This window comes from Vidua macroura, chromosome 4 (genome assembly GCF_024509145.1).
Source record: "Vidua macroura isolate BioBank_ID:100142 chromosome 4, ASM2450914v1, whole genome shotgun sequence".
NCBI classification, from domain to species: Eukaryota; Metazoa; Chordata; class Aves; order Passeriformes; family Viduidae; genus Vidua; species Vidua macroura.
Window position 1 is genome coordinate 3899642 of NC_071574.1, and position 11269 is coordinate 3910910.

Consider the following 11269-nt stretch of genomic DNA (forward strand, 5'->3'; position numbering starts at 1 on the left):
TTGCTGCATGGATTTTTATAGGTTTGTTTTTTATTTTTGTTTCCTTTTTGTGATGTGATAACAATTATTCGTGAAAAGAGTGTAGTGTGGGGGTTTTTTTACTGGTAGTTGGTTGGCTGGTGGAGCCATTCTGATTTTTTGTGACGGTATTGGTGGGAATTTAAAGCTGTTTGTTTTGGCATTTTATTTTTAGGAGATGGATTTTAAATGCAAAATGAAAACTATAACTTGTAATTAAACAAAACAAATATATATGTATGAAAATGGGAATATAAAACTTAAATTTAAGATATAAACAGACTGCATATAAATAAAACATGTAACAGAAATAATATTATATATTACTATATGACATTATAATGTTTGATATAGAGTATTTTATATGTTTATATAAATACATATAAATATAAATTATCAATATAAATAAAACCCATATAAAACATCAATATAGAAATGTATAATACATAGATGTAGATCTATAAATATAAAATATAAAAAATACAAAATAATAGAAATCGATACAATACATAATACATATTGTACTGTATATATCTTATTGTAACATATTATATGTCATATATATATTATAAATCTAAATATAGTACAGCAATATATTGTAATATATAAGCACTTATAAATGTAAATATCAAAACATAAAGAAATATTCAAATATAGTTTAAAGTAAAGGTTTTTTTAATTTTCTATTTGGTAGTAGGCAGGGTTTTTATTATAAAAATTATAAATATAAAGAAAATAAAGTTAGAAATCTATATATAGGAATATATCATAAAACATTAAGATCTATATAAAAATTAAAATCTAAGTAAATGTAAGTTTAGCAGTATATAAGAAAGAGAAATAATAATTTATTTATCTTGTTATATATTATATATATTTAAAAGTATAATACATCAATATAAACTATAAATGCAAATGTGAATATAATTATGAAAAAATCTATAAAAACATTTAAATATAGTTTTAAAGAAAGGGCTGATTTTGGTTTTTATTTGGTTAGTGGCAGGGTTTTTATTTAAAAATATGAATATACATTTTATTTGTATATAATTCTAAATATAGAAATATATAATCAATGTATGAAGATATATATAAAAATATAAATATATAAATAAAAATAATTAATAGGAGGAGATAGAATATAAATAACACCATACATCAATATGCACTTAAAATGTAAATGTGAATATAAATGCGAAAAATATAAATTAAAAAAAAAATTAATCTCAGTTTAAAAGAAAGGGTTTTTTTTAGTTTTTACTTGGGTAGAGGCAAGGATTTTATTTTAAACAATATAAGCCTTTTAGGAATATAAATCTAAATACAGAAATATATAATCAATATATTAAGATATGTATACAAATATAAAATATAATAAAATATAACTAGTAGGAATAAATGTAAGATAGACTAAAAACATCAGCATACATTATAAATCAAAATGCGAGTATAAATATGAAAAATATAAAAGTAAAATATATTGAAATATAGTTTTAAAAGAAAAGGGTTTTTATTTTGGTTCTTATTGGGTTAGAGGCAGGGTTTTTTGGGTTTTTTTGGGTTTTTTTTGGTTTTTTTTTTGGTTTTTTTTGGTTTTTTTTTTGTTTTTGTTTTTTTTTTTGTTTTGTTTTTGTTTTTTTTGGTTTTGTTTTGTTTTGTTTTGTTTTGTTTTTTGTTTTTTTTGGGGGGTGTTTTTTTCCGTGCGGGATGATTTGGGGCATTTATTTTTGAGGATTTTTGGAAGGGCGTCCCTCCTGTCCTTTTTTGCCCGCCTGCAGCCCCAAGGCGGGCGGCAGTGCTGCCGCCTTGTGGACAGAGAGCGGTACTGCAGCCCCTTATAGCCAGCGCTCTGCCCCTCGCCGCTGGGTGACAGGGTGACGGACAGCTGCCGAGCGTGGAGAGGGCGGCAGTGCTGCCACCTTGTGGACTCAAAGCGGTACTGCAGCACCCCATTGCCGGCAGCCTGCCCCTCATTACTGGGTGTCGGGCGGGGGGAAGGACGACTGCCGAACATTGGGAGGGCGGCAGTGCTGCCGCCGTGTGGACAGAGCGCAGTACTGCAGGCCTTTATAGCGAGCGCCCTGCCCCTCGCCGCTGGGTGCGGGGGTGACGGATGTCTGCCGAGCGTGGAGAGGGCGGAAGTGCTTCCGCCTTGTGGACGCAAAGCCGTACTATAGCACCCCATCGCCAGCGCTCTGCCCCTCGCTTCTGCGTGCCGGGGGGGAAGGACGACTACCGGACGTTGGGAGGGCGGCAGTGCTGCCGCCTTGTGGGCAGAACGCGGTACTGCAGGCCTTTATAGCGAGCGCTCTGCCCCTCACCGCTGGGTGCCGGGTTGACGGACAGCTGCCGATCATGGGGATGGTGGCAGTGCTGCCGCCTTGTGGACAGAGAGTCATAGTGCACTGCCCCATCACCAGCACCCTTCCCCTCACTGCCAGGGTGTGAAGGACGGCTGCCGAGTGTGTGGAGGGCGGCAGTGCTGCTGCCTTGTGGGCAGAGAGCGGTACTGCAGCCTCCCCCGAGCCAGCGCCCTGCTCCTCGCTGATGGGTGTCAGGGGGAAGATGGCGGCCGAGTGTGGGGAGGGTGGCAGTGTTGCCACCTTGTGGACAGAGAGAGGTACTGCAGCCCCTATAGCTACCCTAACCCTAACCCTGCTCTGCCCCTCATTGCTGGGTGCCGGGGCGACGGATGGCTGCCAAACTTGTGAAGGGCAGTAGTGCTGGCGCCCTGTGGACAGAGAGCGGTACTGCAGCCACTTATAGCTAGCCCCTTGCCCCTTGCCACTGGGTGACAGGGTGACGGACAGCTGCCGAGCGTGGAGAGGGCGGAAGTGCTGCCACCTTGTGGACTCAAAGCGGTACTGCAGCACCCCATTGCCAGCAGCCTGCCCCTCATTACTGGGTGTCGGGGGGCAAGGACGACTGCCGAACATTGGGAGGGCGGCAGTGCTGCCGCCGTGTGGACAGAGCGCAGTACTGCAGGCCTTTATAGCAAGCGCCCTGCCCCTCGCCGCTGTGTGCAGGGGTGATGGATGTCTGCCGAGTGTGGAGAGGGCGGAAGTGCTTCCGCCTTGTGGACGCAAAGCCGTACTGTAGCACCCCATCGCCAGCGCTCTGCCCCTCGCTTCTGCGTGCCGGGGGGGAAGGACGACTGCCGAACATTGGGAGGGCGGCCGTGCTGCCGCCTTGTGGACAGAGCGCAGTACTGCAGGCCTTTATAGCGAGCGCCCTGCCCCTTGCCGCTGGGCGCGGGGGTGACGGATGTCTGCTGAGTGTGGAGAGGGCGGCAATGCTGCTGCCTTGTGGATTGAGAGCGGTAGGGCAGCGCCCCATCACCAGCACCCTGCCCCTCGCTGCTGGGTGCCAGGTGGGAAGGATGGCTGCCAAACGTGGGGAGGGTGGCAGTGCTGCCACCTTGTGGACAGAACGCGGTACTGCAGACCCTTATAGCGAGGGCTCTGCCCCTCACTGCTGGGTGCCGGGTTGACGGACAGCTGCCGATCATGGGGATGGTGGCAGTGCTGCCGCCTTGTGGACAGAGAGCCGTAGTGCACTGCCCCATCGCCAGCACCCTGCCCCTCACTGCTGGGTGCCAGGGTGACGGACAGCTGCCAAGCGTGGAGAGGGCGGCAGTGCTGCCGCCTTGTGGACTCAAAGCGGTACTGCAGCACCCCATCGCCAGCACCCTGCCCCTCTCCGCTAGGTGCCGGGTGGGAAGGACAGCTTCCGAACGCGTGGAGTGCAACTGTGTTGCCGCCTTGTGGACAGAGCGCGGTACTGCAGCACCCCATCGCCAGTGCCCTGCTCCTTGCAAATGGGTGCCGGGGGAAGGATGGCTGCCGAGTGTGGGGAGGGTGGCAGTGTTGCCACCTTGTGGATAGAAAGAGGTAATGCAGCCACTTATAGCCAGCGCTCTGCCCCTCACTGCTGGGTGCCGGGTTGACGGACAGCTACTGAGCGTGGAGAGGGCAGCAGTGCTGCCGCCTTGTGGACGCAAAGCCGTACTGTAGCACCCCATCGGCAGCGCTCTGCCCCTCGCTTCTGGGTGCCAGGGGGGAAGGACGACTACCGAACGTTGGGAGGGCGGCAGTGCTGCCGCCTTGTGGACAGAACGCGGTACTGCAGGCCCTTAAAGCGAGTGCTCTGCCCCTCGCCGCTGGGTGCCAGCATGACGGATGGCTGCCAATCATGGGGACAGTGGCAGTGCTGCCGCCTTGTGGACAGAGAGCCGTAGTGCACTGCCCCATCGCCAGCACCCTGCCCCTCACTGCTGGGTGACAGGGTGACGGACAGCTGCCAAGCGTGGAGAGGGCGGCAGTGCTGCCGCCTTGTGGACTCTAAGCGGTACTGCAGCACCCCATCGCCAGCACCCTGCCCCTCGCCGCTAGGTGCTGGGTGGGAAGGACAGCTTCCGAACGTGTGGAGTGCAACTGTGTTGCCACCTTGTGGACAGAGCGCGGTACTGCAGCACCCCATCGCCAGTGCCCTGCTCCTTGCCAATGGGTGCCGGGGGAAGGATGGCTGCCGAGCGTGGAGAGGGCAGCAGTGCTGCCGCCTTGTGGACACAAAGCCGTACTGTAGCACCCCATCACCAGCGCTCTGCCCCTCGCTTCTGGGTGCCGGGGGGAAGGACGACTACCGAACTTTGGGAGGGTGGCAGTGCTGCTGCCTTGTGGACAGAACGCGGTACTGCAGGCCCTTAAAGCGAGCGCTCTGCCCCTCACCGCTGGGTGCCAGCATGACGGATGGCTGCCGATCATGGGGACAGTGGAAGTGCTGCCGCCTTGTGGACAGAGAGCCGTAGTGCACAGCCCCATCGCCAGCACCCTGCCCCTCTCCGCTAGGTGCCGGGTGGGAAGGACAGCTTCCGAACGCGTGGAGTGCAACTGTGTTGCCGCCTTGTGGACAGAGCGCAGTACTGCAGCACCCCATCGCCAGTGCCCTGCTCCTTGCCAATGGGTGCCGGGGGAAGGATGGCTACCGAGCTGGGGAGGCAGAGTGTTGCCACCTTGTGGACAGAGAGAGGTAATGCAGCCCCTTATAGCCAGCGCTCTGCCCCTCACTGCTGGGTGCCGGGGTGACAGACGGCTGTCAAGAGTGTGGAGGGACGGCAGTGCTGCCATCCTGTGGACAGAGAGCACCTCTGCAGCGCCCCATCGCCAGTGCCCTGCCCCTCGCCGCTGGGTGCCAGGGGGAAGGACGGCTGCCGAGCGTGGGGAGGGCAAGGGGCGGAAGCGAGTGGCGAGCAGGGCAGTGTCTGTAAATAGAGGGGATGGGTGAAGGAGTTTCAGGAGTGCTAAAGGACACGATGACTGCTCGCAGGGCCAGAGTTGCCCACCGCCGTGAGCTGACAGGTACTCAGGGTGGGCGGCTCTGTCACGCTCTGCCTCACTGTGTTCTGCTGCCCTCCTGCTGTGGGAGGAAAGAGCAAGAGCTCCAAAACCCTGAGCAGAGCGCTGGGGAATGGGAGGCGAGGAAGGTACATCCTAGGTCTGCTTTGTGTTTCATGTGTTTTTATTTCATATTTATGTCATCACAAAAAGCAAGGATGGAGCAAAAGGGGCTGGTTCCCATGATTGCTGCGTGAAGGCTTTTTACAGGCTGCTGTATTGATGTTATCTTTTTTTAGCTCCAACCTTGGCTTTTCCCATCCTTTTCCCAAGGCTGCTGCATTAGGTGTCCCCAGGAGGGCTGGGTTCCTCAGCTGGGGTCTTAGGAGTTGCTATGAATTCTGATTTTTCTGAAAGTGTATGGAAGTGTGCTATCAAAACAGCTCTTTTCTCTCCTGAAAAGCTTTCCATCTATGACCACCCATGTATCTATGTGTTTTATGTAGCCAGATGCACTAAAGTTTTTACTTTCTAAGCCAAAACGTGTAGCAGATGACTGTTTGCTTTGTGTCTGTGAGAAGTGGCATTTGTGCTGGAGAGCTGCAGTGGGGAAGAAAAGATGGACTAAATGTGCTCCGGGGATGGGCAAGGGAGGAAACACTTGCAGAGAAAGGCAAGGCAGTGATGATTCCAGAGGAAAAGTGAGAGGTGGTTGCTTCCGATCTGTGGGGACTTTCCTTTGGAATGATCAATCAGGGAGTATATGGAAGCAGAGAGCATCTTCTGGCTCTTTCTTCTCTCTGGCTTCACAGGTCCATGCTGGAGAGTGGGAGAAAGGTCCCTGCTGGTTGCCGTGTCCTCAGTGGGCAGAGAGCTCTGACCTTGGCCAGATGGGCTGGTGAGTATTGAATCAATCCCTGCCTCCTTGTGAACAAGTTGTTTGAAGGAGTCATCGGCAGGGACAGCTTTTAACTGGCTTTAGTTCAGTTTCTTTTTCACAGGTTTCTGGCTGTTTTGATCCTGACATCGCCAAACCCTCAAGTTTGCTGAATTAGGGATCTTACCTGTATGACCCATGAAATGTCCTGGAAAGCTGGTCGATGTCTTCGTGCTCCTGTTGTGTTCATTTGGGCTGTGCTTCAGGCTTCTCTCCCTGGGCTCTTGCAGTTGCTGTATCTCTTGGATGCTGTGCAGAACGGAATCAGGCAGCCAAACCTCAGGTTCACCTTCTCCCTGACCCTCTATGCTGCTCGTGTGGCACAGCAGATCCTGAAGCCAGGTACTAGAACTTGCTGCGTGTGTCACTGCTGAGGTGAAAAACAGAGCCTTGGGGAGTGTTGATCCCCTCACCTGCTTTGTGCTTGTGTGCTCTTGACTGAGCTTTTCCTTCTGGGGAAGAAAAGGGGAGGGTGGGCAGCAATTGGAATGAGCCTCAGAGCAAAGGCCTTCTGCAGTTGCTGAGCTGTTCTTCCAGCTTGGAGCGCTGCACACTCACTACAGCTTCCATGAATTGTCATCCGTGGTTGTGGATTGGGAGCATTGCCAGGGTGGGTAGCACAGAGCATGGTCACACTGTGAGGTTTTCTGACACTACAACACTCCCACTCCCTCTAAGAAACTTCCCTTTCAGGGACTAAAATGGAACAAAAGGTATGAAAGAAATATAATTTCAAGAGGGAGAATAGTCTGCAAAACCCAACCAAACTCCACGTGGGCCTGGATGCTGATCCCTATTGCTGGTCAGTGAGAGCATCTGACAGGTCAGATTTCCAACTGCTTTATTTAACAGGGAACTAGTTTGTTCCTTCTTGTGAGTAGGATCGTTGGCTTTGCATGGGCAAAGCCACTCCAGATTTTCCAGCTACGAAAAGAGTTAGGGGAACTCTTTTAAAATATAGTCCTGGAGGTACCAAGCAGCTTGGCTTGGTAATACTATGTGGAAATAGAAGAATATCTGTTCTGATTTTCCTCTAATCTTTCTTCCACAGATGTTTCTGTATTCCTGACTTCCCTTCATGTCTGGGGACACGTGGCTTGGAGCACAGGAGCCAGATTTGTCACTTAGCTGTGTCAGGTTGGTGCAGGTTATGAATTACGGGATAACTCGGAAACAAAGGGAAGAAACTGTTATGTCTCTCAGCAAAAAAATTGGCTACATCAGGGCATTAATTCACACTTCACCTTTAACGTTCTTCTGTGCTCTGTCCTCATCACCGTGAGCCGTGAAAGCCTCCTGAGCTGTTTTCACACACACAGAATTCACACACACAGAATGACTAGGTTGGGAGAGACCTTAAAGATCTTCGAGTCCAACCCATGCCCAAACACCTCAACTCAACCCTGCCACTGAGAGCCACATCCAGGCTTTTTTTAAACACATCCAGGGATGGTGACTCCACCACCTCCTCGGGCAGACCATTCCAGAACTTTATCAGCCTTTGTGTAAAACACTTGTTCCTAATATCCAGCCTATATTTCCCTTGGTGCAGCTTCGACTGTGTTCTCTGGTTCTGTCAGTGCTGCCTGGTGAAAGAGTCCAACCCCCACCTGACTACAGCCTCCTTTCAGAAAGTTTGTCCTGGGTTGACTATATGATACTTTTACCCCCAAATGTCTGTTCTGTTCGTGCTGAATAATAAGTTTTGCACCTTTAAGACTTGTTCCCAGAGTAAAGGGGGGAGAGAAGAAGTGCACAGTTTGTGTTCAGAAAATTGCACTCACTCCTCCACATTCCTGTTTGCTGGACTGTGTTGTCTGCAGCACGGACAGACAGCGGGACAGAGCTCTCCTTTGCTTTTAGTTAGTTTTTAGCTAGCTGAAGCAAAGAAGTTCCCTGGACTGTGTTTTTTTTTTTTTCCCCTTTTCTTTGGAACTGTTCAAACCTGCTCTGGACTGAACACCCAGAAGAGCAGCGGCAGCTCGCACCTGTGGCCATCGGGCTGGGCCTGGGCCACGGCATTTCCAGCGCTGGAGGGACTGATCAGAGACTGAGTGAGATGAGCTGAGTGAGGGGACTTTTCTGAGTTTGTCTCTCTTTTGGAGTGGCAATATTATTGTTTAATGTTGTTTAGGTCTTCTTGTTTAATAGACAGTTTTTTCCACTTTTCTCCAAGGAGGTATTTTTTCCCAAACCGGTTGGGAGAGAGGCCTATTGAATCTGTTTCCTAGAGGAACCCCTTTGGGGATTCTCTCCCAAATTTGCCCTGAACCAGGACAAAGCTGTAGAGGGTGATATGGTTGCCTCTGAGTCTCTTTTTCTCCAGGCTAAACACCCCCAGCTCCCTCAGTCGTTCCTCAGAGGACTTGTGTTCCAAGCCCCTCACCAGCCTCATTGCCCTCCTCTGGACACGCTCAAGCATCTCAACGTCCTTCACAAACTGAGGGCCCCTGGACTTTGGCAAACATTAAGCTAATTGGAAAAAAAAAAAAATCCTTGCTTCTTAGCAAGCCAAATTTGTGGGACTTAGATGGAAATTTAATGAGAGGATGTGAGGAGCGAAGCTGACAAAGCAGTGACCTCTCCTCTGAGGTGAGCCAGCCCCAGTCCATCCCGAGGCACTGGGATTATTGAGCACGTTGGTTCCAGCCCGAAGCAAATGGACACTAGTTCTATCACAGGGTTGGTTTATTGGGATGCCAATTTCATAGCACTGAACTCTGGGCTCAAAAGAAGCCTTGAGCTGAGTCAGCACAAAGAATTAATTGAATTATCTGTAATTTCTACCACAAGCACATTCCAGGGTCAGGGCTGGAGCAATCTATCTGAGTGTGGTGTTGGCCACCCAATATGATTTAGCAAATAACTTATTGAAGAGGAGTGTGGGGTTTCTATATTTGGGTTGGTCCAAAATGAAAAGTAATCTTCATAAATTATCCTGGCTGCATCCAAAGCAGTGTGGGCAGCAGGTTGAGAAAGGGGATTCTGCCCTGCTCTGGTGAGATCCCATCTGCAGTGCTGTGTCCAGCTCTGGGGTCCTCAGCAGAAGAAGGATGTGGACACATTGGAGTGAGTCCAGAGCAGGGTCATGAAGGTGATCAGAGGGATGGAGCACCTCTGCTATGAAGGCAGGATAAAAGAGCTGGAGCTGTTCAGCCTGGAAAAGAGAAGGATCCAGGGAGAACTTAGAACACATTCCAGTACCTAAAGGGGCTACAGAAGAGCTGGAGAAGGACTTTTCACAGGGACATGCAGTGATAGGACATGGAGGAATGACTTTAAACTGACAAAGGAAAGTTTTAAATTAGATATTAGGAAGAAATTCTTCGCTGTGAGGGTGGTGAGGCTCTGGAACATGTTGCTCAGAGAAGTCTGACCTTAGTCCTTGGTGTTCTTGCCTTCTTCTAGCCCTTCAGTGGTAGCTGGCAGCTGGGATTAATTTCTTAAAATAATGTAAAATCTTGAACTTATGAATTTGATGCATATTGAATATTGCCCTTTCAAGCCTACTTTTTTTTTTTTTTTTTTTTTAATATTAGTATGTAGAGCCTGTTTGACTGGTATTGACTTCCATTCCTGGGACATCCATACCAGAGGAGGTGACCCCTTGTCAAAGACCTGTCATTTTAGGGTCAGATGTTCTTAGATTTTATTTACTGCAGACTGTTCAGACCTGGCTGGGAGATGGCAGGAGATCAGACAAGAGTATCAGAATGATCCCTTGTGGCCTATTTTTCTTTCGTACAAGCAGTGATTATCTTCTCTCTAAGCCCCTCTTGGCTTTAGCTGGGGTTAAAAAAAAAATACCTCCCAAACATCAATGTTTATGAAATTAATAATGTATTTAAGAAATAAAATTGCTCGACATAGGGTCAAGTGAGACAGTATGGCACGTGATGGTGGATGTGGAGGGAGGCAGGGAGGCAGTGGGGATGCTCTGACACTCCTGCCCAGGCAATGCCTGACCACAAAAACTGCTCCAGTATTTCCGAAAGGTACTGAAGTGTGTCCTGTACACAGCTCATGTTCTCAATGCCTAATTAATCACAAGGTCCAAGGTTGCGTGGAGGTGATCTACAGATCTGAGTTGTACCGCATGCCCACGTGCCATTTCTTTTTTAGTTCCATAAATTAAGTCACTTTGGAAGAATGCACAACACTTTGCTGCTTGGCACTCCCCTTCTCAGCTAGAAGTGCCATCCCATTTTTCACTCTCACAAATCTCCTGATGTCTTTCAGCAACTGCTCCCGTAGCAATAGGCTGTAGAAGTAAAAGCCAGCCATGGGCTGCACATTTCCACTTGTGCCACGCAAACCACATCAAACTCACTGTTGCTCTCTCTACTGCCCTTCTCTTCTGCAGCTGCCATCGAGTTCTCTGCATCTCAGAGCCTAAAGGGAAGCGCAAGAATTTCCATGGAGGGCTGCAGGAGGACTAGGTAGAAGCCCAGGAAAGATGTCAAAAAAACCCGAGAGATGTCACAGTGCATACGTGGAGCAGAGATGCTGAAAAGTGGCAAAGCTGAATAGCCTCGCTCAGCTTCAGTCCTGTGCAGATCATTGAAGGTGAAGAAAGAAGCAGCAGAGTATTGCTGGCCAGGGGCTTATGTACAAATTACAAACAGGATGAGACTGCTGGGGAACGTGTCTCAAGCTGTTTATTATCCAGCATCACTCTCATTCCATGGGTATGACAATGGGAAGATGCCAGCAGCTCATGTCCTCGACAGCAGACTAAAAACTCAGTGTAACAACCCACTTAAAAGTTTTTTGACCAGTCACACAAAGCAAAAGCACATTGACAGTAGCTCTATCCAACCACTGTAAGCACATGTACCTTTTGTTAAAACAGTGCTTGCTTATTTCGAATACAATACCTGCTTGTAAGCATTAAAATACAATGCACAGAGCTCCATTATTAAGCTTAGAACTTCCTAATATCTTGCTAGATATATTTTTCTGTAGCTTAGGGAGTTATTCT

General features: G+C 48.4%; 1 protein-coding gene and 1 long non-coding RNA gene across 2 annotated transcripts in view; one reads left to right on the plus strand and one right to left on the minus strand.

The window, feature by feature from the left end:
• The window catches only part of KLHL8 (kelch like family member 8), a 59169-nt gene that overhangs the window by 2741 nt on the left and 45159 nt on the right, over window positions 1-11269 (minus strand). The window lies entirely within an intron of this gene.
• On the plus strand, window positions 5328-11261 carry LOC128806022 (uncharacterized). The gene is made up of 4 exons (XR_008436688.1): window positions 5328-5375; window positions 6164-6630; window positions 7340-7425; window positions 10728-11261. It is a non-coding gene; the product is annotated as an uncharacterized LOC128806022 (long non-coding RNA).